The 26,525-nt window shown below is 36.2% G+C and overlaps 1 pseudogene across 1 annotated transcript; it reads right to left on the minus strand.

Annotated features, from left to right (window-relative positions):
• Nucleotides 1-2,243: 2,243 nt before the first annotated feature.
• Nucleotides 2,244-3,440, minus strand: LOC307180603 (ubiquitin carboxyl-terminal hydrolase 44-like; annotated as a pseudogene). The gene has a single exon. The product of its transcript is annotated as a ubiquitin carboxyl-terminal hydrolase 44-like (transcript).
• Between the last annotated feature and the right edge of the window lie 23,085 nt (nt 3,441-26,525).

Here is a 26,525-nt window from a genome sequence, read left to right on the forward strand (position 1 = left end):
GAGCAGGAGGAATCAGGTTCCCTGACTTCAGACTATACTACAAAGTTACAGTAATCAAGACACTATGGTACTGGCTCAAAAACAGAAAGATAGATCCATGGAAGAGGATAGAAAGCCCAGAGATAAACCCACGCACATATGGTCACCTTATTTTTGATAAAGGAGGCAGGAATGTACAGTGGAGAAAGGACAACCTCTTCAATAAGTGGTGCTGGGAAAACTGGACAGGTACATGTAAAAGTATGAGATTAGATCACTCCCTAACACCATACACCAAAATAAGCTCAAAATGGATTAAAGACCTAAATATAAGGCCAGAAACTCTCAAACTCTTAGAGGAAAACATAGGCAGAACACTCTATGACATAAATCACAGCAAGATCCTTTTTGACCCACCTCCCAGAGAAATGGAAATAAAAACAAAAATAAACAAATGGGACCTAATGAAACTGCAAAGCTTTTGCAAAGGCAACCATAAACAAGACCAAAAGACAACCCTCAGAATGGGAGAAAATATTTGCAAATGAAGCAACTGACAAAGGATTAATCTCCAAAATTTACAAGCAGCCCATGCAACTCAATAACAAAAAAACAAACAACCCATCCAAAAATGGGCAGAAGACCTATACAGACATTTCTCCAAAGAAGATATACAGATTGCCAACAGACACATGAAAGAATGCTCAACATCATTAATCATTAGAGAAATGCAAATCAAAGCTACAATGAGATATCATCTCACACTGGTCAGAATGGCCATCTTCCAAAAAACTAGAAACAATTAATTCTGGAGGGAGTGTGGAGAAAAGGGAACACTATTGCACTGTTGGTGGGAATGTAAATTTATACAGCCACTGTGAAGAACAGTATGGAGTTCCTTAAAAAAACTACAAATAGAACTACCATACGACCCAGTAATCCCACTACTGAGCATATACCCTGAGGAAACCGTAGTTCAAAAAGTGTCATGTACCAAAAGGTTCATTGCAGCTCTGTTTACAATGCCCAGGACATGGAAGCCACCTAAGTGTCCATCAACAGATGAAAGGTTAACTAAGATGTGGCACATATATACAATGGAATATTACTCAGCCCAAAAAGAAAGGAAATTGAGTTATTTTTAGTGAGGTGGATTGACCTGGAGTCTGTCATGCAATGTGAAGTTAGTCAGAAGGAGAATAACAAATACCGTTTGCTAGCACATATATACGGAATCTAAGAAAAAAAATGTCATGAAGAGCCTAGGGTTAGGACAGGAATAAAGACACAGACCTACTAGAGAATGGACTTGAGGATATGGGGAGGGGGAAGGGTAAACTGTGACAAAGTGAGAGAGTGGCATGGACATATTTTCACTACCAAACGTAGGATGGATAACTAGTGGGAAGTAGCCGCATGGCACACGGAGATCAGCTAGGTGGTTTGTGACCACCTAGAGTAGTGGGATAGGGAGGTTCAGAGGGAGGGAGGCACAAAGGTTAAGAGATATGAGAACTTATGTATATGTATAACTGATTCACTTTATTATAAAGCAGAAAGTAACACACCTTTGTAAAGCAATTATACTCCAATAAAGATGTTAAAAAGAGATAAATAAAAACTCCCAGGTATTTGAAAAATATTTCGTTACCTACTGCCATTGATATACATATAATTATGCTAATCTGTCTCTGTAAAAAAGAGATTTATTGTAGTTAGATACAAAATGTGTAAACATAGTGTGCACTGATTAGTAAGAAAATAAAAACAATGAAGCTCAAAGTTTTTAGGTCAACCCTCTTAAAACACACACACACACACACACACACACACACATATATATACATACATACATATAAATCGCAAGAAGAAAGACCCACTGTCTTTGGATCAGCTAAGGATTTCATTAGAAGAGGTATCAATTTCTTTGGGATGTTGGCTACCAGACAGGTGTTTAGAATGTCCATTCTCAGTAACTCGCTGGGTATAAAACAAAATATAGGGCTTCCCTGGTGGCGCAGTGGTTGAGAGTCCGCTTTCCAATTCAGGGGACACGGGTTCGTGTCCCGGTCCGGGAAGATCCCACATGCCACGGAGCAGCTGGCCCGTGAGCCATGGCCGCTGAGCCTGCGCGTCCGGAGCCTGTGCCCCGCAATGGGAGAGGCCACAACAGTGAGAGGCCCGTGTACTGCAAAAAAAAAAAAAAAAAAAAAATATATATATATATATATATATATATATATATATATATATATATATATATAAGCTTGGGCCTTGCATATTTCATCCATAGTGCACATGTTTAGCTTGGAATCATTGCAGTGTACTCAGAACCCTCCTTCGGGATTATAACACTAGGCAGTGTAATATCCTGAGCCAAATTCTTTCCCGTGGTGCATTACTACAGCAGGTACGTAATGAATAAAACATTCTGGTCTGTGAGGTTTCAGAGATTCCCTGCAGCAATATGGCTCCATGTTTAAGATTTCTTCAAAGCCAACATGAACACCAATCTTCTCTTAATTATTGTGTCCTGATCACCTGAATCCTTTGAGATGTAATATGAGAAACTGAGGTAGGTGGAATATCATAAGCTGTTTGGGGGCTTCTGTGAGCATAACTAGTTTGAGGAAAACCTTCTATGCTTTTAATTACACTGGTCACATATATAGATTTTTCCTTCTGAAGCTTCAGTTTTTGTGAATTTGGTCAACATTTTAGTAACCAGACACAGCTGAGATACCATTGCATTGGTATCTTTCTGGAAATTCCAGTGACAATTTCCAGAAAAGTGCTATGATATTTGATTTGTTGTCACATGTGAGACACGTAACCTGAGTAACAAGTTATCTATGAAAAATGTTATTCACAACATTCATAAACTGTTTGATAAGTTTCCATTGAGAAGTGGGGATATGAGATGGTATCCTGGTATCAGTTGTCTCTAGGTCATGCTGTATTTTATCCAAAAGCTCACAAATTAATTCTCGAGCATCTTGTTAGGCATAACCACGAAAATCAGGTATTAATCTCCATATTAAGTGTAGCATAGCAAATGGTGTGACCAAGGCCCACTTTCCAGACCACATAACTTGGAACAAAATATGAAATTCATGACAGAGAGAAGTGTATTATGAACTTGGCTTCCTTGGCTGAATAAGTTCTATCTTTCTACTCTTTGATGCTCCACCACTTAGTCCTGATGATAAACTTGGATGTCTGGAGCAAACAAAGCCTGTTTCTTTTTCTTGGCATTCATTCATTTGGTATACTGTATCTGTGACTGGAGGATGCCTTCAAGATGATCTTGTTTTATCACTAGCTGTCACAGCCAGCCATCGGTTCAGATCAAGTTGGAAAAAATATTGTCAAAAAATAAGTAAATGACTCAATACTTGAAGAACATAATTCATATAGCAAGTATTTCCAAAATTTCTGAATCCTGTTACATGAAGAGTTATTATTGGTGTTCATTTAATGGAGGAATCACTGGCATTTTTAAAAATTTTATTTTATTTATTTATTTTTTTATTCAGCAGGTTCTTGTTAGTTATCTATTCTATACATATTAGAATAGATAACGCAAGCACAAATCAACTCAGTTGTATTGCAGTCCACACAATGCCATTTCTGAGGGTTGAGGATGGAATGGCCTTGAACAAGTCTCAACTGCCCAATGTGTTTGACTTATCCGTTGTTAGCATTTAGTTTAGCTGAGAAACACATAATCCAAAGAAATCTCTGTTCACAACACCTGAAGCATCTGGAAAGATCCCGAGCCAGAGTGGCCATCTTAGCACTCTTCAGCATGAAGCTGTAGCCGACTCTGCCCCCGTCCCCCCACTTTGGAGTGCCAGGAGAGGGCAGGCTGCTCTGCTATGTGACTGTGGACGGATAGGTTGTCCACCTGAGACTGGGAACCCACTTCTGGGCCCCAAGTCCGCGTCGGTGCAGCATTATCTTTTATATGAGTCTAAACGCACATGTTGTCACTTTTACATGATAGCCAATGGCTTATCAACTACTTATAAGCTTTCATATATATGCTGAAGAGGAAGCAGTTCATTCTTTACCTGTGGCAGTTCAATACCTTTGCTATAAACACCAAATGATTTATTTTTAGAAACTCATTTCTGAAGTCATTTTTCCCGTGGAAACTGTATGAATATTTGGACATTTTAGATTTAGGAAATGCTTTCATAAAAATTGGAAAAAAATAATAAAATGGCTGCATATGTACCCTCCTTACTTTGGTTACTCCAACGTGACTTGCCTTACTCCCCTTTCTAATCTCTATTAGCTCTACTTACTCAGAGTAGCATTTTATATATGGGGTTATGTTACAAACGCATTCCTTAAGTTAAAGATAACATTAAATGTATACATATATCTCCTCCCTCTTGGACCTCCCTCTCACCTCCCCCCAACACACACACACAAAAAAAAACATTAAAAATGTTTAAAATAACATTTGGTCAAAATTATTCTTGATTTTTTTTAATGCTTCTTTTACATTGCCCATAGAAACACTGGGACAAATATTATTTTGGTATGCAATCCTGGAGAGTAACATATATGTGACTACATATACTTTATAAAGTATTAGATAGCAATTATGGTACATAAGAGGAAATACATATGTGTGTATAATTTAACAGTATTTTATTTAAATTAAATGATCATTTAAAGTTGAATTCATAGAAGTTAAATATAAGTATGATGGAATTCTAGATATACTCTCCTACAACTTTATTTTTATTTTTTGCGGTACGTGGGCCTCTCACTTCTGTGGCCTCTCCCGTTGCAGAGCACAGGCTCTGGATGTGCAGGTCCAGCAGCCATGGCTTACGGGCCCAGCTGCTCCGAGACATGTGGGATCTTCCCGGACCGGAGCACGAACCCGCGTCCCCCACATCGGCAGGTGGACTCCCAACCACTGCGCCACCAGGGAAGCCCAACAACTATTATTTTTTAATTCAAGCTACAGACCAAGAGCTACAAATCTAGTCTTAGACTGTAGAGGTAAATGAGGCAGAAAAGGAGTGGAGAAAGAGGTCATAATGCATTCCCTAATTTCCTTTGTACGAATTATTTACCAGTACCTCAACTAGAGGATACATTTTTATAAATGTGCATGTTGGGGAGGAAGATGGTTACTTCTTTGTTTCTCCTCACATTGCCTAGCACCATGCTGGGCACTCACCGGGTCCTCAGTAAAGAAGTGGTTGGTTTATGCCTGTCTGTCACTGGCACAAAGTGCATTACTGTTGCATTTATACACAGAATGACCGGTGAGACAATATATATCCTATGTGGAGCCAAGCAGCAGGACAAGGTTACAGCAAGCCGTTAGTACACTGACAGGAGAAGTGAAGGTGATCATGAATGCCTGGGAGTGCTTGAGCAATATGCCAATAGTTAGTCTGTGAGGGGAAAGTAGTGTCAGTGGACTCAGAGGCAGGTCAGAGTCAAATATTGAGTCAACACAGCCAGAGAGATTAAGTCTGAGCAAAAACAAACACAAGAATCAGAGACAGGGAGGGTACTTGCAGTGCAGGAATGAGGGGAATGTGCAATTGGGCATGACAAATCACAGGACAGGAGCTTAATACTGCAGTTGCTTTCGCAAGCTTGAGGGGCTGTGCTACAAAACTCCTGTCTTCCAAACAAGTCACTGTAAAATATCCTGGGAAGTTAAGTGGTAACTGCTTTCCATGATGACATGGATTTTGGACTGGTTCATTGACGAATTCCCATAGGACATTACAGTGTCTGGAACATAGTATGTATGTAATAAATATTTATCAAATGAATGAACACAGAAACATCTGTAGTGAATCTGCTTAGGGCTGACACCTCAATAAGATGCATGTATTTTCTTTCTTGCATTCATTCAACCAACTAAATAAGCACCAAAAGTAATGATTTTCTAATACACAGGAAACTGAGGAATACAGATATATATAAACTTCATAATTCCCATTCTTAAAGAATTTTCAGTACCATAGGAATTTTAAGACTTACACTAAAGATATAATAAATGTGAAAATGGTGAGAGGTATAAACAAAATGAATTAGAAATTCATAGAAGTGATTAACTCTGGCAGCAGATTAAAGAGAATTTTGTATCTAGTGGGTGACATTCGAGTTAAATACTGAAGGACAGGGAAGCTTGATGACAATAAATATAGGAAAAAGACAACTTAATTAGAAAGAAGGATCATCAGCAAATCACAGTAATGAGAAACTGCATGATTGAGAAACAGATAATCATCTAGTTTGCTTGGGAATATGACATATATTGCAAAGAGAATAGTGAGAGAAGAAGGAAAGGTAGAATGGGTAATTACTAGGGGAATTATCAAGCACCAGGCTGAGAAGTGTTAAACTGTACTATGAACATTTGAATGCTTTGGGTAAGTGAAGAAATAACCAGAGCTGTTCTTTAGAAAGATTAACCTGATATATAGGGTGGACTGGAGGAAAGAGCTAGTAGAAGACAGAGTGTCATGTAGAAAACAATTACAATAGGCAAGAACAAACAAACATCAAAGTAGTGAGACTGGGGAGTGACATCAGCAACACGGTGGCATAAGACATTCCTCCATTTTATCTCCCTTTTTAATCAATTAATTTAACATCCAGACATGAACAAGAGCAATTTTGTGGGGGTTTCCAGACATCACGTCTTTCCCTAAGGGACTCAAGAATAATCTTTCTCACAAGTGTGCCAGTACGAGATACATAAACCCCCATATGGACTATGGAACCAGAGGAACCAATGAGGCTGCCTGACCACTCTTGCCCCTGTTAGGTAAGAACTGGGTGAGTGCTGAATCAGACAGGTACTCACCCATGAGACAGAACTTGCAGAAGTCCAATACCTCTGAAGGGAAGGAAAACAACAACAACAACTAAAAAGAAAGATACAAGTTTGGTCACAGAGGAGGTGAGCTTGGTCACAGCAGAGGTAATAAGAGAAACATTCCAGGTGCTGCCCCACCTCCAAGAAGCACTGATCAGCATTGATTTATCAGGAGGAGACAAGTCTTCCGCAGGGAGAAAGGAGGGCAGGGAGAGAGGGCCTGACTACCTTAATCAAGGAGAAGGCAGTTAGAGAAACTGATTTTTCTTCACCAGCACCGAGAGTATTAAGGTGAGAGCTCTGCCACTTGGGGGAGGAGATAAGTGATAAAGAGGGAAGCTTAAAAATTCAAATGGCCTTGAAATGGTTGAACTCTACAGAAAGTTCACCCACACTCCCACAGGCATAGGATTTCCCTGTCACGTCGATGGGTGCACCAAATACACCAAGTGCTATACCCACACTTCCCTCCACTCTGCTACTGATTCCCTGTACATGCTCCCAAGTGTGTCATGAAAGTGAGCTCTAATAGACAAGGAGCATGCTCAGAAACGGTGTCACAGTTGATAAGAAAGGGAGAAACCACCCACTTGTGCTACAGCACCACATTCTGGAATAAAAAAGATTTCTAATTATCATGCTGGTGAATCATAAGAACCAAAGAGAACAAAAAATTTAGTTAAACTGGCATCTGCTACATCCAAAGTGAAAACAGAGATGTATAGCTACAAACAAAATGAACAAAAAAAATCAAGGAAATATGGTATCACAAAAACAAAATAGCAATTCTCCACAACTGAACTCAAAGTCATGAAATATTGCAATCTAATTGATAAATAATTCAAAGTAACTGACATATGAAAAATATCATGGATATTTTGATAGGGAATGAATTGTCCGTAGAGTGCTTTGAATAGTATAGACATTTTAACAATATTAATTTTTCCAATCCAAGAACACAGGATAACTTTCCATTTCTTTGTATCCTTTTCATATTCCTTCATCAATGTTTTATAATTTCCAGAGTATAGGTTTTCACCCTTATGGTTAAGTTTATTCCTAGGTATTTTATTTTATTTAATTTTGATGCAATTGTAAATGGTAATTTCTAAATTTCTCTCTCTGATAGTTCATTGTTAGTTTTTAGAAGAGCAACAGATTTCTGTTTATTAATATTGTATCCTGTAACATTATAAAATTAATTTATTAGTTCTAATAGTTTTTAGGTAAAGACTTTAGGGTTTTCTACATAGAGTATCACACCATCTATAAAATAGTGAGATTTTACTTCTGCTTTTCCAACTTGGATTCTTTTGTTTCCTTTACTTTTCTTACTGCTATGGCTAGGACTTCCAATATTGTGTTAAGTAGAAGTGGCAAAAGTGGGTATCCTTGTCTTGTTCCTGATTTTAGAGGAAAAGCTTTCAGTTTTTCTTCATTAATTATGATATTACCTGTGGGTTTGTTGCAAAGGGCCTTTATTATGTTGAGATATGTTCCCTGTATACAAAACTTGATAAGAGCTTTTATCATCAACAGATGTTGAATTTTTTTCAAATGCATTATTTGCAACTATTGAGATGATCAGTATTTTTTTTTCTTCCTTTTGTTAATGTGGAGTATCACATTGATTGATTTCTCACTACTGAAACAAATTTGCATCTCTGGTATGAATCCCACTTGAGCATGATTTATTATCTTTAAAAATTATTATTGAATTCCATTTGCTAATGTTTTGTCAAGGGTTTTTGCATCTATATACATCAGAGATATTGGGCTATAATTTTCTTTTTCTCTAGTTTTTTTTCTGGTTTTGATATCTGGGTAATATTGACTTCATAAAATCAGTTTTGGAGTGTTTCATCCCCTTCAAATTTTTGGAATAGTTTGAGAAGGATAAGTATTAATTCTTCTTAATATGTTTGGTAGAATTCTCCTATGAAGCCATCCTGCCCTGGACTTTTGTTTCCTGGGAGTGATTTTATTATACTTTCATTTTCACTACTAGTGGTCAGTCTGTTTATATTGTATATTTCTTCTTGATTTAGTGTTGGAAGGTTGTATGATTTTTGAAATTTGTCCTTTACTTCTAGGTTGACCAGTTTATTGACATATAACTGTTTGTAGTATTCTCTTATTTTTTTTCTCTGTGGAATCTTTTATTATTTCTCCCTTTCATTTCTTATTTTGTTTATTTGGGTCCTCTGGCTTTTGTTCTTAATAATCCTGGCTAAAGTTTTATCAATTTAGTTCATGTTTTAAAAAAATCAGCTCTTGGTTTCATTGATCTTTTTTAAAATTATTTTTGGTTTCTATTTTATTTGTTTATTGTCTGATCTTTATTATTTCCATTCTTCTGTTGACTCTGGGCTTCATATATTCTTGTTTTTCTAATTCCTTTATATGTAAAGTTAGGTTATTTATTTGAGATTCTTCTTGTTTCTAGATGTAGGCCTGTGTCACTATAAATGTCCATCTTAGAAATGCTTTTGCTGCACCCCATAGATTTTGGAATGTTGCATTTCCAGTTTCATCTGTCTCAATGTAACATCAGATTTTCTCTTTGATTTTTTTCATTGACCTATTTCTTTTAATTCCCCATGTGTTTGTGCTTTTCCAGTTGTTTCTTCATATAATTGACTTCTAGTCTCATACCATTGTGGTCAGAACCCATGACATTTTTCAGAGAGCTAGAATAAATAATTCTTAAAAATATGTGGAAACAAAGAAGACCCTGCATTGCCAAAGAAATCCTGAGGGGGAAAACAATGCCAGAGGTATCACACTCCCTGAGTTCAGACTGAATTACAAAAGCATAGTAATCAGAACAGCATGGTACTGACAAAAAAACAGACATATAGATCAACGGAACAGAAAATAGAGCCCAAAATAAACCCACACACTTATTGTCAATTAATCTATGACAAAGGGGCAAAATATACCATGAAGATTAAAACAGTTTCTTCAGTAAGTTGAGGGCTCAAATCAATAAAAATAGAACTGAAAAAGTAGACGTTAAAATGGACACCACAGAAATATAAAGGATAATACGAGAATATTGCAAGAAACTATATACCAATAAAATGGAAAACCTAGGAGAAATGGACAAATTCTTAGAAAAGTACAATTCTCCCAAGACTGAAGCAATAGGAAACAGAAAATATGAACAGACTAATCACAAGTACTAAAATTGAAAATGTGATTTTAAAACTCCCAACAAACTGAAATCTAGGACCAGTTGGCTTCATACACGATTTCTGTCAAACATTTAGAGAAGAGTTAATGCATATCCTTTTGAAACTATTCCAAAAATTGCAAAGGAAGGAACAATCCCAAACTCGTTCTATGAGGGCAACATCACCATGACACAAAAACCAGAAAAAGATATCTCAAAAACAAAAATTATATACCAATATCACTAATGAATATAGATGCAAAAATCCTCAACAAAATACTAGCAAACCAAATTCAACAATACATTAAAAGGATTATACACCATGATCAAGTGGGGTTTATCATAGGGATACAAGGATTTTTTGAAATATCCACAAATCAACCAGTGTGATACAACACATCAACAAACTGAAGAATAAAAAATCATATGATCATCTCAATAGATGTAGACAAAGATTTTGACAAATTTCAACACCTATTTATGATAAAAACTCTCCAGAAAATGGGCATAGTGGGAACATACCTCAACACAATAAAAGTCACATATGACAAACCTACAGCTAACATCATACTCAACAGTGTCAAATGGAAAGCATTTCCTCTAATATCAGGAACAAGACAAGGATATCCACTATTGCCACTTTTGTTCAACATAGTTTAGGAAGTCCTAGTTATGGCATTCAGAGAAGAAAAAGAAATAAAAGGAATTTAAATTGGAAAAGAAGAAGTAAAACTGTAACTCTTTTCAGATGACATGATACTATACATAAAAATCCTAAAGACCTACCAGAAAACTACCAGAGCTCATCAATGAATTCGGTAAAGTTGCATGAAAAAAATAAATATAGAGAAATTTCTATACACTAATAACAAAATATCAGAAAGAGACATTAAAGAAAGAATACCATTTACCATCACATCAAAAAGAATAAAATACCTAGGAATAAACCTACCTGAGGAGGCAAAAGACCAGTACTCTGAAAACGATAAGATGTTGATGTAAGAAACTGAAGATGACATAAACAGATGGAAAGATATACCACTTTCTTGGATCAGAAGAATCATTATTGTCAAAATTACTATAATACCCATGGCAATCTACAAATTCAATGCAATTCCCATCAAATTATCAATGACATTTTTCACAAAACTAGAAGAAAAAATCTTAAAAACTGTATTGAGACAAAAAAGACCCCAAATAGCCAAAGCAATATTGAGAAGGAAAAATGGAGCTGGAGGAATCAGGCTGCCTGATTTCAGCCTATACTACAAAACTACAGTCATGAAAACAGTATGGCTTCAACATAAAAAAAGGCCATGTAAGAAAAACCCACAGAAAACATTATCTCAATGGTGAAAAATTGAAAACATTTCCTCTAAGATCAGGAATAAGACAAGTGTGCTCTCTCTCACCACTATTATTCAATATAGTTTTGGAAGTCGTAGTCACAGTAATGAGAGGAAAAAAAAGAAATAAAAGGTATCCAAGTTGGAAAAGAAGAAGCAATATTGTCACCTTTTGCAGTTGACATGACACTATAAGGGAAAATCCTAAAGATGCCACCAGAAAACACTTAGAGCTAATCAATGAATTTGGTAATGTAGCAGGATACAAAATTAATACACAGAAATCTCTTGCATTTCTATACACTAAAAATGAAAGATTGGAAAGAGAAATTAAGAAAACAACACCATTTACCATTGCAAATAAAAGAATAAAATACATAGGAAAAAAACTACCTAAAGAGGCAAGAAACTTGTACTCCTTAAACTATAAGACATTGATGAAAGAAATCAAAGACAACACAAACAAGTAGAGAGGTATACCATGTTCTTGGATTGGAAGAATCGATATTGTGAAAATGCCTGTATTACACACAGCAATCTACAGATTCAAGGCAATCCCTATCAAAGATCCAATGGCATTTTTCACAGAACTTTAACAAAAAATGTTTTAATTTGTATGGAAACACAAAATATCCTGAATAACCAAAGCAATCTTGAGAAAGAAAAATGGAGCTGGAGGAATAAGGCTCCATGACTTCAGACTACACTACAAAGCTACAGGAATGAAAAAGAGAATGGTACGGGCACAAAAACAGAAAGATATATCAATGGAACAGGGTAGAAAACCCAGAGATAAACCCACAAACCTATGGCCACCTAATCTATGACAAAGGCAGCAAGAATATACAATGGAGAATACAGAGCCTTTTCAATAAGTGGTGTTGGGAAAACTGGAGAGCTACATGTAAATGAGTGAAATTAGAATGTCCGTGACACCATACACAAAAATAAATTCAAAATGGATAAAAGACCTAAATGTAAGGACAGACAAGATAAAACTCTTAGTGGAAAACATAGGCAGAACACTCTTTGACATAAACTACAGCAAGATCTTTTCTTGATCCACCTCCTAGAGTAACAAAAATTTAAAAATAAATAAATAAATAAATGGGACCTAATTAAACTTAAAAGATTTTGCACAGCAAAGGTAACCATAAACAAGATGAAAATACAACCCTCAAAATGGGAGAAAATATTTGCCAATAAATCAATGGACAAGGCACTAATCTCCAAAACACACAAACAGTTCATGCAGCTCAATATCAAAAATGCAAACAACTCAGTAAAAAGTGAGTGGAAGACCTAAATGGTCACTTCTCCAAAGAAGACATACAGATGGCCAAGAGGCACATGAAAAGATTCTCAACATCACTAATTATTAGAGAAATGCAAGTCAAAATTACAATGAGGTATCACACTCACACTGGTCAGAGTGGCCACCATCAAAAAATCTACAAATAATAAATGCTGGAGAGGGTGTGGATAAAAGGGGACCCTCTCGAAATGTTGGTGAGAATGTAAATTGATAGAGCCACTATGGAGAGCAGTATGGAGGTTCCTTAAAAAAACTAAAAATAGAGCTACCATATGACCCAGCAATCCCACTACTGGGCATATACCCAGAGAAAACCATAATTCAAAAAGACACATGTGAGAGGGGCACCTTCAAGGTGGTTGAGGAGTAAGAATTGGAGATCACCTTCCTCCCCACAAATACATCAAAACTTCATCTACATGTGGAACAACTCCTACAGAACACCTACTGAACACTGACAGAAGATCTCAGACTTACCAAAAGGGAATAAACTCCCCATGAACCTAGGTAGGGCAAAAGAGAAAAGGAAAAACACAGACAAAAGAATAGGGACAGGACCTGCCTCTCTGACAGGGAGCTGTGAATGTGGAAAAGTTTCCACACACTAGGAAGCCCCTTCACTTGTGGAGACAAGGGGTGGGCAGAGGGGAAGCTTCAGAGCCATGGAGGAGAGCACAGCAACAGGGGTGCAAAGGGCAAAGTGGAGAGGTTCCTGCACAAAGGATCAGTTGCAACCAGCACTTACCAGCCTGAGAGTCTTTTATGATGACCCACCAGGGCAGGCAGGTGGGGGCTGGGAGCTGAAGCTTAGCCTTCAGATGTCAGATCCCAGGGAGAGGACTGGGCTTGGCTGTGTGAACACAGCCTGAAGGGGGCTAGTATGTCACAGCTATCCTGGAGGGAGATGGGGAAAATGTCTGGACCTGCTGAAGAGGCAAGAGACCATTGTTTTGGGGTGGATGAGGAGAGGAGATTCAGAGCACTGCCTAAATGAGCTCCAGAGATGGGCGCGAGCTGTGGCTATCCGCGTGGACACCAGAGATGGGCATGAGACACTAAGGTTGCTGCTGCAGTCAACAAGGAGACTCTATACAACCACAGGTCACTATCCACACCTACCCTCCCAGGAGCCTGTGCAGTCCACCAGTGCCAGGGTCCCGTGATCCAGGGACAAATTCCCAGGGAGAACACATGGCATGCCTCAACAGTTGAAACTTCATGCCAGCCTCTGCCGTTGGAGGCTAGCTGCACACCCCATACACCTCCCTGCCCCCAGCCTGAATGAGCCAAAGCACCCTAATTAGCCGATCCGATCCATTAACCCTGTCCTGTCTGGGTGAGAAAGAGGTACTCTCAGGCGACCTATGTGCAGAGGCATGGGCGAACCCCAGGAGCTGGGAGAACAAAGAAGAAAAAGGGAAATTTTTCCATGCAGCCTCAGGAGCAGCAGATTAAAACTCCACAATCAATAGGAGTACCCTCTATCAGTGGAATACCTGAATAGACAACAAATCATACCAAAACTGAGGTGGTGGACTTTGGGAGCAACTGTACACTTGGGGTTTGCTTTCTGCATCTAATTTGTTTCTGATTTTATGTTTATCTTAGTTTAGTATTTAGAGCTTATTATCTATGGTAGATTTGTTTATTGATTTGGTTGCTCTCATCCATATATATATATATAAATTTATATATATTAATTATTTTCTTTTTGTGTGTGTATATATGTATGCTTCTATCTGTGATTTTTTTCTGTATAGCTTTGCTTTTGCCATTTGTACTAGGGTTCTGACTATCCTTTTTTTTTTTTTTCTTTTTTGGTGTTTTTAATTTTTTTCATATAATTTTTAGGGCTTGTTATCATTGGTGGATTTGTTTTTGGTTTGGTTGCCCTCTTCTTTCTTTCTTTTTAATAATACTTTTTATTTTTAATAATTTTTAATTTTTTTTTTATTTTACTAACTTTATTTTATTTTATTTTCCCTTTTTTTCCCTCCTTTTTCTTCTGAGCCATATGGCTGACAGGGTCTTGGTGCTCTGGCTGGTTGTCAGGCCTGTGCTTCTGAGGTTGGAGAGCTGAGTTCAGGACATTGGACCACAAGAGACCTCCTGGCCCAATGTAATATCAAACAGCAAAAGCTCTTCCAGAGATCTCCACTGCAATGCTAAGATCCAGCTCCACTAAACGACCATCAAGCTACAGTGCTGGACACCCTATGCCAAACAATGAGCAAGACAGGAACACAACCCCACCCACTAGCAGAGAGGCTGTCTAAAATATAATAAGTTCAAAGACACCCTAAAACACACCACCAGACATGGTACTGCCCACCAGAAAGACAAAATCCAGGCTCATCCACCAGAAAACAGGCACCAGTGCCCTCCACCAGGAAGCCTACACAACCCACTGAACCAACCTTACCCACTGGGAGGAGACACTAAAAATAACAGGAACCACGAACCTGCAGCCTGTGGAAAGGAGACCATGAAACACATTACGTTAAACAAAATGAGAAAACAGAGAAATACACAGAAGATGAAAGAGCAAGGTAGAGATTCACCAGACCAAACAAACGAAGAGGATATCGGTAGCCTACCTGAAAAATAATTCAGAGTAATGATAGTAAAGATGATCCAAAATCTTGGATATAAAATGGAGAAAATATAAGAAACGTTTAAGAAGGATTTAGAAGAATTAAAGAACAAACAAACAATGATGAACAGCACAATAAATGAAATTAAAAACTCTCTAGAAGGAATCAATAGCAGAATAACTGAGGCAGAAGAAAGGATAAGTCACCTGGAAGATAAAATAGTGAAAATAACTACTGCAGAGCAGAATAAAGAAAAAAAATGAAAATAATTGAGAACAGTCTCAGATACCTTTGGGACAACATTAAACATACCAACATTCGAATTATAAGGGTCCCAGAAGATGAAGAGAAAGAAAAAGGGACTGAGAAAATATTTGAAGATATTATAGTTGAAAACTTCCCTAATATAGGTAAGGAAATAATCAATCAAGTCCAGGAAGAGCAGAGAGTACTATACAGGAAAACACTAAGGAGAAACACAGAAAGACACAAATTAATCAAACTATCAAAAGTTAAATACAAAGAAAAAATATTAAAAGCAGGTAGGGAAAAGCAACAATTAAGACACAATGGAATCCCCATAAAGTTAACAGCTGACTTTTCAGCAGAAACTCTGCAACACAGAAGGGTGTGTCAGGACTTATTTAAAATGATGAAAGAGAAACAAAACTACAACCAAGATTTCTCTACCCAGCAAGGATCTCATTCAGATTCAATGGAGAAATTAAAAGCTTTACAGACAAGCAAAAGCTAAGAGAATTCAGCACCACCAAACCAGATCTAAAAGAAATGCTGAATGAACTTCTCTAGGAAGAAACACAAGAGAAGGAAAATACTTACAATAACAAACCCCAAACAATTAAGAAAATGGTAATACGGACATGCATATTGATAACAACCTTAAATGTAAATGATTAAATGCTCCAACCAAAAGACATAGACTGGCTGAATGGATACAAAAACAAGACCTGTATATATGCTGTCTACAAGAGACACACTTCAGACCTAGGGACACATACAGCCTGAAAGTGAAAGGATGGAAAAAGATATTCCATGCAAATGGAAATCAAAAGAAAGCTGGAGTAGCAATTCTCATATCAGACAAATAGACTTTAAAATAAAGCATATTACAAGAGGCAAAAAGGACACTACATAATGATCAAGGGATAAATTCAAGAAGAAGACATAACAGTTGTAAATATTTATGCACACAAGCTGGGAGCACATTAATATTTAAGGCAAATGCTAACAGCCATAAAAAGGGAAATTGACACAATCATAGTATGGAATTTAACACCAATGGACAGAACATCCAAAATGAAAATAAATAAGGAAACACAAATTTTAAATGATACATTAAAAAAGATGGATTTGATATTTATTTGACATTCTAACCAAAATCAGCAGATTACACTTTCTTATCAAGTGCTCATGGAACATTCTCCAGGATATATAATAACTTAGGTCACATATCAAGTCTTGGTAAATTTAAGAAAATTGAAATCATATCAAGTACCTTTTCCAACCACACACCTTGACTCTACATATCAATTACAGGAAAAATTCTGTAAAAAATACAAACACATGAAGGCTAAAAACACACTACTTAATAATCAAGACATCACTGAACAGATCAAAATAATACATAGAAACAAATGACAATGAAAACACAATGACCCAAAACTTATGGGATGTAGCAAAACAATTCTAAGAGGGAAATTTAGAGCAATACACTCCTACGTCAAGAAAGAAGAAACTTCTCAAATAAACAACATAAACTTACACCTAAAGCAATTAGAGAAAGAAGAAAAAAAATCCAAAGTTATCAGAAGGAAAGAAATCATAAAGATCAGATCAGAAATAAATAAAAAAAGAAATGAAGGAAACAAGAGCAAAGATCAATAAAACTAAAAGTAGGTTCTTTAAGAAGATAAAAAAAATTGATAAATCATTAGCCAGACTCATCAAGAAAAAAAAAGGAAAAGTCTCAAATCAATAGAATTAGAAATGAAAACAGAGAAGTAACAACTGACACTGCAGAAATACAAAGGATCATGAGAGATTACTACAAGCAATTATCTGCCAATAAACTGGACAACCTGGGAGAAATGGAGAAATACTTAGAAAAGCACAACTATCTGACACTGAACCAGGAAAAAATAGAAAATATAAACAGACCAATGACAATCACTAAAATTCAAATGGTCATTAAAAATCGTCTAACAAACAAAAGCCCAGGACCAGATGGCAACAAAGACGGATTCTATCAAACGTTTAGAGAAGAGCTAACACCTATCCTTCTCAAACTATTCCAAAATATAGCAGAGGGAGGAACACTCCCAAACTCATTCTACTTGGCCACTATCACCCTAATACCAAAACTAGACAAAGATGCCACAAAAAAAGAAAACTACAGGCCAATATCACCAATGAACATAGATGAAAAATCCTCACAAAAATACTGGCAAACAGAATCCAACAGCATTTAAAGGATCACATACCATGATCAAGTTGGGTTAATCCCAGGAATGCAAGGATAATTCAATATAGGCAAATCAATCAGTGTGATAAGCCATATTAACAAATTGAAGGGGAAAAAACATATGATCATCTCAACAGATGCAGAAAAAGATTTTGACAAAATTCAACACTCATTTATGATAAAAACCCTCAAGAAAGTAGGCATAGAGGGAACTTATGCCAACATAATAAAGACCACATATGACAAATCCACAACCAACATCGTTATCAATGGTAAATAACTGAAACCATTTCCACTAAGATCAGGAACAAGGCAAGATTGCCCATTCTCACTGCTATTATTCAACATAGTTTTGGAAGTTTTAGCCATAGCAATCAGGAAGGAAAAGAAATAAAAGGAATCCAAACGAGAAAAGAAGAAATAAAACTGTCACTGTTTACAGATGACTTGATAATATACATAGAGAATCCTAAAGATGCTACTATTAAACTACTAGAGCTAATCAATGAATTTGGTAGAGTAGCAGTATACAAAATTAATACACAGTTATCTCTTGCATTCTTATACACCAATGATTAAAAATCTGAAAGAGAAATTATGGAAACACTCCTGTTTACCATTGCCAAAAAAAAAAAAAAGAATAAAATTCCTAAGAATAAACCTACCTAAGGAGACAAGAGACATGTATGTAGAAAGTTATAAGACACTGATGAAAGAAATTAAGGATGATACAAACAGATGGAGAGATATACCATGTTCTTGTATTGGGAGAATCAACATGGTGTAAATGACTATATTACCTAAAGCAATCAACAGAATCATTGCAATACCAATCAAACTACCAATGTCGTTTTTTACAGAAGAAGAGAAAAATATTTCACAATTTGTGTGGAAACACAAAAGACTCCAAATAGTGAAAGCATTCTTGAGAAAGGAAAACGGAGCTGGGGGAATCAGGCTCCCAGGATTCAGACTACACTACAAAGCTACAGTAATCAAGACAGTATGGTCCTGGCACAGAAACGGAACTATAGATCAATGGAACAGGATAGAAAGCCCAGAGATAAACCCACACACATATGGTCACCTTATCTTTGATAAAGGAGGCAAGGATATAAAATGGAGAAAAGACAGCCTCTTCAGTAAGTTGTGCTAGGAAAACTGGACTGCTACATGTAAAAGAATGAAATTAGAACACTTCCTGACACCACATACCAAAATAAAGTCAAAATGGATTAAAGACCTAAATATAACACCAGACACTATAAAACTCTTAGAGGAAAACATAGGCAGGACAGTCCATGACATAAATAACAGCAAGATCCTTTTTGACCCACCTTCTAGAAAAATGGAAATAAAAACAAAAATAAACAAGTGGGACCAAATGAAACATAAAGCCTTTTCCACAGCAAAGGAAACCATAAACAAGATGAAAAGACAACCCTCAGAATGGGAGAAAATATTTGCAAATGAAGCAACTGACAAAAGATTAATCTCCAAACTATAGAAGAATCTCATGCAACTCAGTATCAAAAAAAAAAAACAAAACCAACAATAACAATGTAATCCAAAAATGTGCAGAATACCTAAAAAGACATTTCTCCAAAGAAGATATACAGAATGCCAACAAACACGTGAAAGTATGCTCAGCGTCACTAATTATTAGAGAAATGTAATGCAAAACTATTATGAGGTATCCCCTCACACTGGTCAGAATGGTCATCATCAAAATACCTACAAACAATAAATGCTGGAGAGCATGTGGAGAAAAAGTAACCCTCTTGCACTGTTGGTGGGAATGTAAATTGATCCAGACACTATGAAGAACAGTATGGCAGTTTGTAAGACAACTAAAAATAGAACTACCATATGACCCAGCAATCCCACTACTGGGCGTATACCCTGAGAAACCATAATTCAAAAAGAGTCATGTACCACAATATTCATTGCAGCTCTATTTACCATAGCCAGGACATGGAAGCAACCTAAGTGTCCATCAACAGATGAATGGATAAAGAAAATGTGGCACATATATATAATGGAATATTACTAATCCATATAAAGAAATGAAATTGAGTTATTTGTAGTGAGGTGGATAGACCTAGAGAGTGTCATACATAGTGAAGTAAGTCAGAAAGAGAAAAACAAGTACTACATGCTAACACATATATATGGAATCTAAAAAGAAGAAAAAACTGGTTCTGAGGAATGCAGGGGCAAGACCGGAATAAAGACACAGACATAGAGAATTGATTTGAGGACACAGGGAGGGGGAAGGGTAAGTTGGGATGAAGTGAGAGAGTGGCATGGACATATATACACTACCAAATGTAAAATAGATAGCTAGTGAGAATCAGCTGCATAGCACAGGGAGATGAGCTTGGTGCTTTGTGTCCACCTACAGGTGTGGGATAGGGAGGGTGGAGGGTGATGCAGGAGGCCAGAGATATGGGGATATATGTATATGTATGCCTGATTCACTTCAGTGTAAAGCAGAAACTAACAAAACATTGTAAAGCAGTTATACTCCAATAAAGTTGTTAAATATATATATATATACACATATATGATCAATGTAGAAGAACAACAACAACAAAAACGACACATGCATCCCAGTGTTCATTGCAGCACGATTTGCAATAGTTAATACATGGAAGCAAGCTAAATATCCAAAAATGGAGGAATGAATAAGGAAGATGTGGTCCATATATGCAATGGAATATTACCCAGCCATAAAAAGGAACGAAACTGGGTCATTTGTAGAGACGTGGATGGACCAAACAAGTATGATACAGGGTGAAATAACTCAGAAAGAGAAAAAAAATGTCATATATGTGGAATGCATATATGTGGAATATATGTGGAATATAAAAAACTGACATAGATGATCTTATTTGCAAAGCAGAAATAGAGACACAGACACAGAGATCAAATGTATCTCTTTCAAGGGGGAAGGGAGGGTGGGATAAATGGGGTGATGGGGATTAACATATATACACTATTGATACTATATTTAAAATAGTTAACAAATGAGAACCTATGGTATTGCACAGGGAACTCTACTCAGTGCTCTGCAGTTACCTAAATGAGAAGGAAATCCAAAAATGAGGGTATATAAGTGTATGTATAGATGATTAACTTTGCTGTACTGTAGAAAGAGAGTATTGTAAAGCAACTATACTCCAATAAAAATTAAAAGAAAAGAAAGAAACAAAGGGTTAAAATGAACATTTCTTTAATGCACCATTTCAGGTCAGACAGCTCCACATCAACCAAACATATGAAGTCAAGCACACATTGTGTAATACTGTATATTTGAATGAAGATATTAGTATGGAGAGATTACACACTTCCTGCACTATGCACTGTTTTATCATTAATTGAAATTTCTCACTTATGCTCTGCAGAATTATGTGTTTTTACATTGATTTTATTGATTATTTTCTCTTGAACGTAATAAACATCTTTGCAAATGAAGGCAGTGTTGATGCTGCTATAAAATTGTCCCCCTGTGGAAAAGTTTCCTACGGGTACAGTCATATGGTAAATTTATGTTTAGTCATTTAATAAACTGCCAAACTGTTTTACAAAATGGGTGCTTCATTGCACATTTCCACATACTATGTAAAAGAATTTCAATTTCTCCACAACCTCATAAACACTTCTTGCTGTTTCTCATTTTGTTTATAATCATGTTCTAGTGGGTATGAAGTGGTGTACATTTGTAATTCCCTAATGAGTAAAGATGTGTTTCTTTTTATGTGCTTATTGGGTATTCAAATGTTATCATCAATGGAAAACTATTAAAATGTTTGATAAGTTTTGAAAAAAAAAAAGAAAGCAGTATGATACTGGAACAAAAACAGAAATATAGGTCAATGGAACAGGATAGAAAACCCAGGAAAAAAACCCACACACTTATGGTCATTTAATTTACAACAAAGGAGGCAAGACTATGCAGGGGAGAAAAAAATTCTCTTCAATAAGTGGTGGTGGGGAAACTGGACAACTACATGTAAAAAATGAAATTAGATCATTCTTTAACACCATACACAAAAATAAAATCAAAATGGATTAAAGACATAAATGTAAGACTGGATACTATAAAACTCTTAGAGGAAAACATAGGCAGAACACTTTTTGACATAAATGGCAGCAATATCTTTTTCGATCCCTCTCCTAGAATAAGGAAATAGAAACAAAAATAAACAGATGGGATCTAATCAAACTGAAAGACTTTTGCACAGCAAAGGAAACCATAAACAAGCAAAAAGACAATCCGTAGAATGGAAGAAAATATTTGCAAATGATACGACTGACAAGGGATTAGTTTCCAAAATTTACCAACAGCTCATGGGTTCAATATCAAAACAACAAAAAAAAATCAAAAAAATAGGCAGAAGACCTAAATAGACATTTCTCCAAAGAAGACATACAGCTGGCCAAAAAGCACAAGAAAAGTTGCTCAACATCACTGATTATTAGAGAAATGCAAATCAAACTTACAATGAGATATCACCTCCAACCAGTCAGAATGCCATCAGCAAAATTTCTACAAACAATAAATGCTGGAAAGAGTGTGGAGAAAAGGGAAATCTCCTACAGTGGTGGAGGAATGTAAATTTACACTGTTGGAATGTAAATTGGTATAGCCACTATGGATAACAGTGTGGAGGTTCCTTAAGAATCTAAAAATACAGCTAACATATGATCCAGCAATCCCTCTCCTGGGTATATATACAAAGAAAAACATAGTTTGAAAGTATGCATGCACCCCAACGTTCAGTGCAGTGCTTTTTACAATAGGCATGGAAGAATCTATATGTCCGTTGATGGAGGAATTTATAAAGAATATGTTATACGTATCGAATATTATTCAACAATTATAAAAGAATGAAAGGAGCTTCCTTGGTGTCACAGTGGTTAAGAATCCGCCTGGCAATGCAGGAGACATGGGTTCAAACCCTGGTCTGGGAAGATCCCACATGCAATGGAACAACTAAGCCCCTGCACCACAGCTACTGAGCCTGCACTCTAGGGACCGCAAGCCACAACTACTGAGCCTGAGTGCCACAACTATTGAAGCCCGCTCTCCTAGAGCCTGTGCTCCACAACAAGAGGAGCCACCACAATGAGAAGCCTGCACACCACAATGAAGAGTAGCCCCCACTCACTGCAACTAGAAAAGCCCATGCACAGCAACAAAGACCCAATGCAGCCAAACAAAAATACATACATACATACATACATACATACATTTATTTAAAAAAGAGAGAATGAAATAATGCCATTTCAAGCAACATGAATGGCTCTGGAAATTATCATACTAAGTGAAGTAAGTCAGACAGAGAAAGACAAATATCATATGATATTGCTTATATGCAGAATCTTAAATAAAAATATAAATGAACTTATATACAAAACAGAAACAGACTCACAGACTTACAGAAGGAACTTATGGTTACCGGGGGAAAGTTGGGGGGGAGTCATAGATTGGGAGTTTGAGATTGACATGTACACACTGCTATATTTAAAATAGATAAGCAACAAGTACATACTGTATAGCACAGGAAACTCTGCTTAATAGTCTGTAATAACCTAAATGGGAAAATAATAGGTACATGTACATGTGTAACTGAATCACTTTTCTCTTCATGTGAAACTAACACAACACTGCTAGTCAACTATACTCCAATAAATAAAATAAAAATTTAAAAATTGGATTGAAGACCTAATATATTTATTAGGTCAAAATATATTTAGACCTGAGATTATAAGTCTTAGAAGGGAACATAGGCAAAACACACTTTGACATAAATTGTAGCAATATTTTTATGTATCTGTCTCAAGATAAAAGAAACAAAAGCAAAAATGAACAAATGGGAACTAATTAAACTTAAAACTTTTGCACAGCAAAGGAAACAAACACAGACAAAATGAAAAAAGTAAAATCCTTCTGAATGGGAGAAAATATTTGCAAATGATATGACTGATGGGAAGTTTTCTTAAGTAATTTTTATTGGAGTATATTTGATTTACAATGTTGTGTTAGTTTCTGCTATACATCAAAGTGAATCACTTATACATATAAATATATCCACTCTCTTTTAGATTCTTTTCCCATATAGCTCATTACTGAGTATTGAGTAGAGTTCCCTGTGCTATACAATAGGTCCTAATGAGAGATTAATATCCATAATATATAAAAAGCTCATGCAACTCAATATCAAAAAATATAAAGCCATATTTTAAAATGGGTTGAAGACTTGAATAGACTATTTTCCAAAGAAGATATACAGAGGGCCAATGGGCACATGAAAATATGCTCAACATTGCTAATCATCAGAGAAATGCAAGTCAAAAACCACAAGGAGAACTAGCGTAGGAACTAACAAGTCCACTGCTGTGTATATAACTGAAGGAAATGAGAACACTAATTTGAAAAGAAACATGCACCCCGATTTTATTAGCAGCTCTTTTACTATAGCTAAAATATGGATATATCTTAAGTACCCATCAACAGATGATTGGATAAAGGAAATGCAGTATATATACACAATGGAATATTAGTAATAAAAAGAATGAAATTTTGGCATAATCAACATGGTGGATGGACCTATCAAGTAGTATGCTTAGTTAAATAAGACAGAGAAAAACAAATACTCTATTTTATCACTTGTATGTGGAATCTAAAAAAGAAAGAAAGAAAGAAAGAAATGAAATGAATATATATAACAAAACAAAAACAGACTCACAGATAAAGAGAACAAACTAGTGATTACCAGTTGGGGAAGAGAAGGAGAGAGAGGTGAAATTAGAGTATGGTGTTAAGAGACCCAAAGTACTATGTACAAAACAAGCAACAAATATATATTGTATAGCAAAGCAAATATAGCTATTATTTTGTAATAGTTTTATATGGATTATAATCTGTAAAAATATTGAATCACTATGTTGTACACCTGAAACTAATATAATATTGTAAATCAACCACACTTCAATAAAAATTAACTGTTATGAAGATTTCATTTTCTGTGGAACAATTATATATGGTATTGTGTTTTTAATTTCAGTTTCAGCATGTTTGTAATTATATAGAAATGTGATTGATTTGTGTGTGTGTGTGTGTGTGTGTGTGTGTGTGTGTTGATCTTGTATACTGCAAACTTGAACTCATTTAGTAAATGAAATCTTTTTCAGACTATGCCTCTGGTCACCATATAGCTGAAATATACAATGCTCAGGAAAAAGCCTGAGGTCCTTGGGGGTTACTTAATTTTGAAGTGGACACAAGGCCATTGTTTGCTTATTAATTCTTTTAGACCTTCAGCAAACAGCTGGGAGATGTTGCCACAGAAGAGGTTCTTTATCTGTTTTTAAAAATCTGTGATATCTGTTTTAACTAGCCTACTTTTATGTAAAACAGATCAAGTTTAAGGATGGAGAAATGATTTGAGGTCAGCATTTCATAGGGAAATTGATATTAATTCAGGGATGACTTGTTAAGAAATCCCTCATTTACTAGCTCACAGAAAATTAAGTGGTTTGGGGGTTTAGAACCGAAATTTAAGTTGTAAATAATCTCAGAAATTATAGAATGTGCAGAAGCCACTTTCGAGAAAATGTGTGGCCAAAATGGTCCTTTCCAGCAACCAACCCAAAATAGCACAAGACGAAAGCTTCTCCTTTATATATTTCTTCTTATGCCCTTTTCCCTCAGAAGAGTACTTCATTTTATTTTTCCAGGTCCCTAATTTTGATTCAGAACCACGTCTTTGTTTAAGGGTTTATGTAGATAAGCCACGATTTTGTCAATCTCGATTTTGTCTAAGAAGTAAGATCAACTTCTAATTTTCAATGTTAAATCCCACTCTCTGCTTTCTCCTGCAGTATTCTCAAGATGACTGCACCAAGTTATGTCCCACTCTGGGTCAGACATTCTCAGTAAACCTAGTAAGTAACTGTTCCTGCACTTGCTTCATGTTATGGCATTAAATGCTGGAGAGAACAGAGGGGAATCCCAGATTGTCATTGTCATTGTCTCTGGCTTTTTCTACCCAGTTCTGTGAAGCATCTGGAGTCCTCCTGGTATAGCCAAGGACTCCTGTGTTCAGCCTTTGACTCGAGCAAAATTAATCCACATGGTCACATTTCCATAACCATTTGAAGGAGATCTGAATGCTTCTCCACGCAGCAAGATCTAACACTGCAAGCGTAAATGAAATTGGTACCTTTGTCACTAATTGGTAAATAATACACTGAAGCCAGAGGAAAAACTCAGATGCCTTGGGAGAGACAGACAGGAAATGTACATCAACAGAACAGGCCTGCATGGGACAGGAGAGAAGAGTGGGGTCTGAGGGGAACTTACAATATGACCTCACCTAAAGTCACCAAATTTAAAAACAAATTTTAAGGTGTTGAATAGGACTAGGGAAAAATAAAAACAAACACCTGCTATCTAAATGTGTTTGCAAGACCACTAGAATAAAACCTCTAGGTGGTGGTTCAAACTGCATAGGGGCAAAAGACACTTAAAATTTCAGATATTGTCTGTATGAAGGTCTGCACAGATAACCAAATCTCAGACCAGTGAGCTGGTGAATAACTACTAGTTAGCCTCAGGAAAGATGGCTTAATGACTCCTTTTACTTTGGATGGTACCCAAGCTTCTGATACTACATTAGATGCTGAATTCAAAGGATTACCTTTTAATTCAAGCAGATATTTATTAAAACTACTTTTCTGAGAAACATATTTATGTGCGTT

Source organism: Stenella coeruleoalba (genome assembly GCF_951394435.1).
Source record: "Stenella coeruleoalba genome assembly, chromosome: X".
Lineage (NCBI taxonomy): Eukaryota > Metazoa > Chordata > Mammalia > Artiodactyla > Delphinidae > Stenella > Stenella coeruleoalba.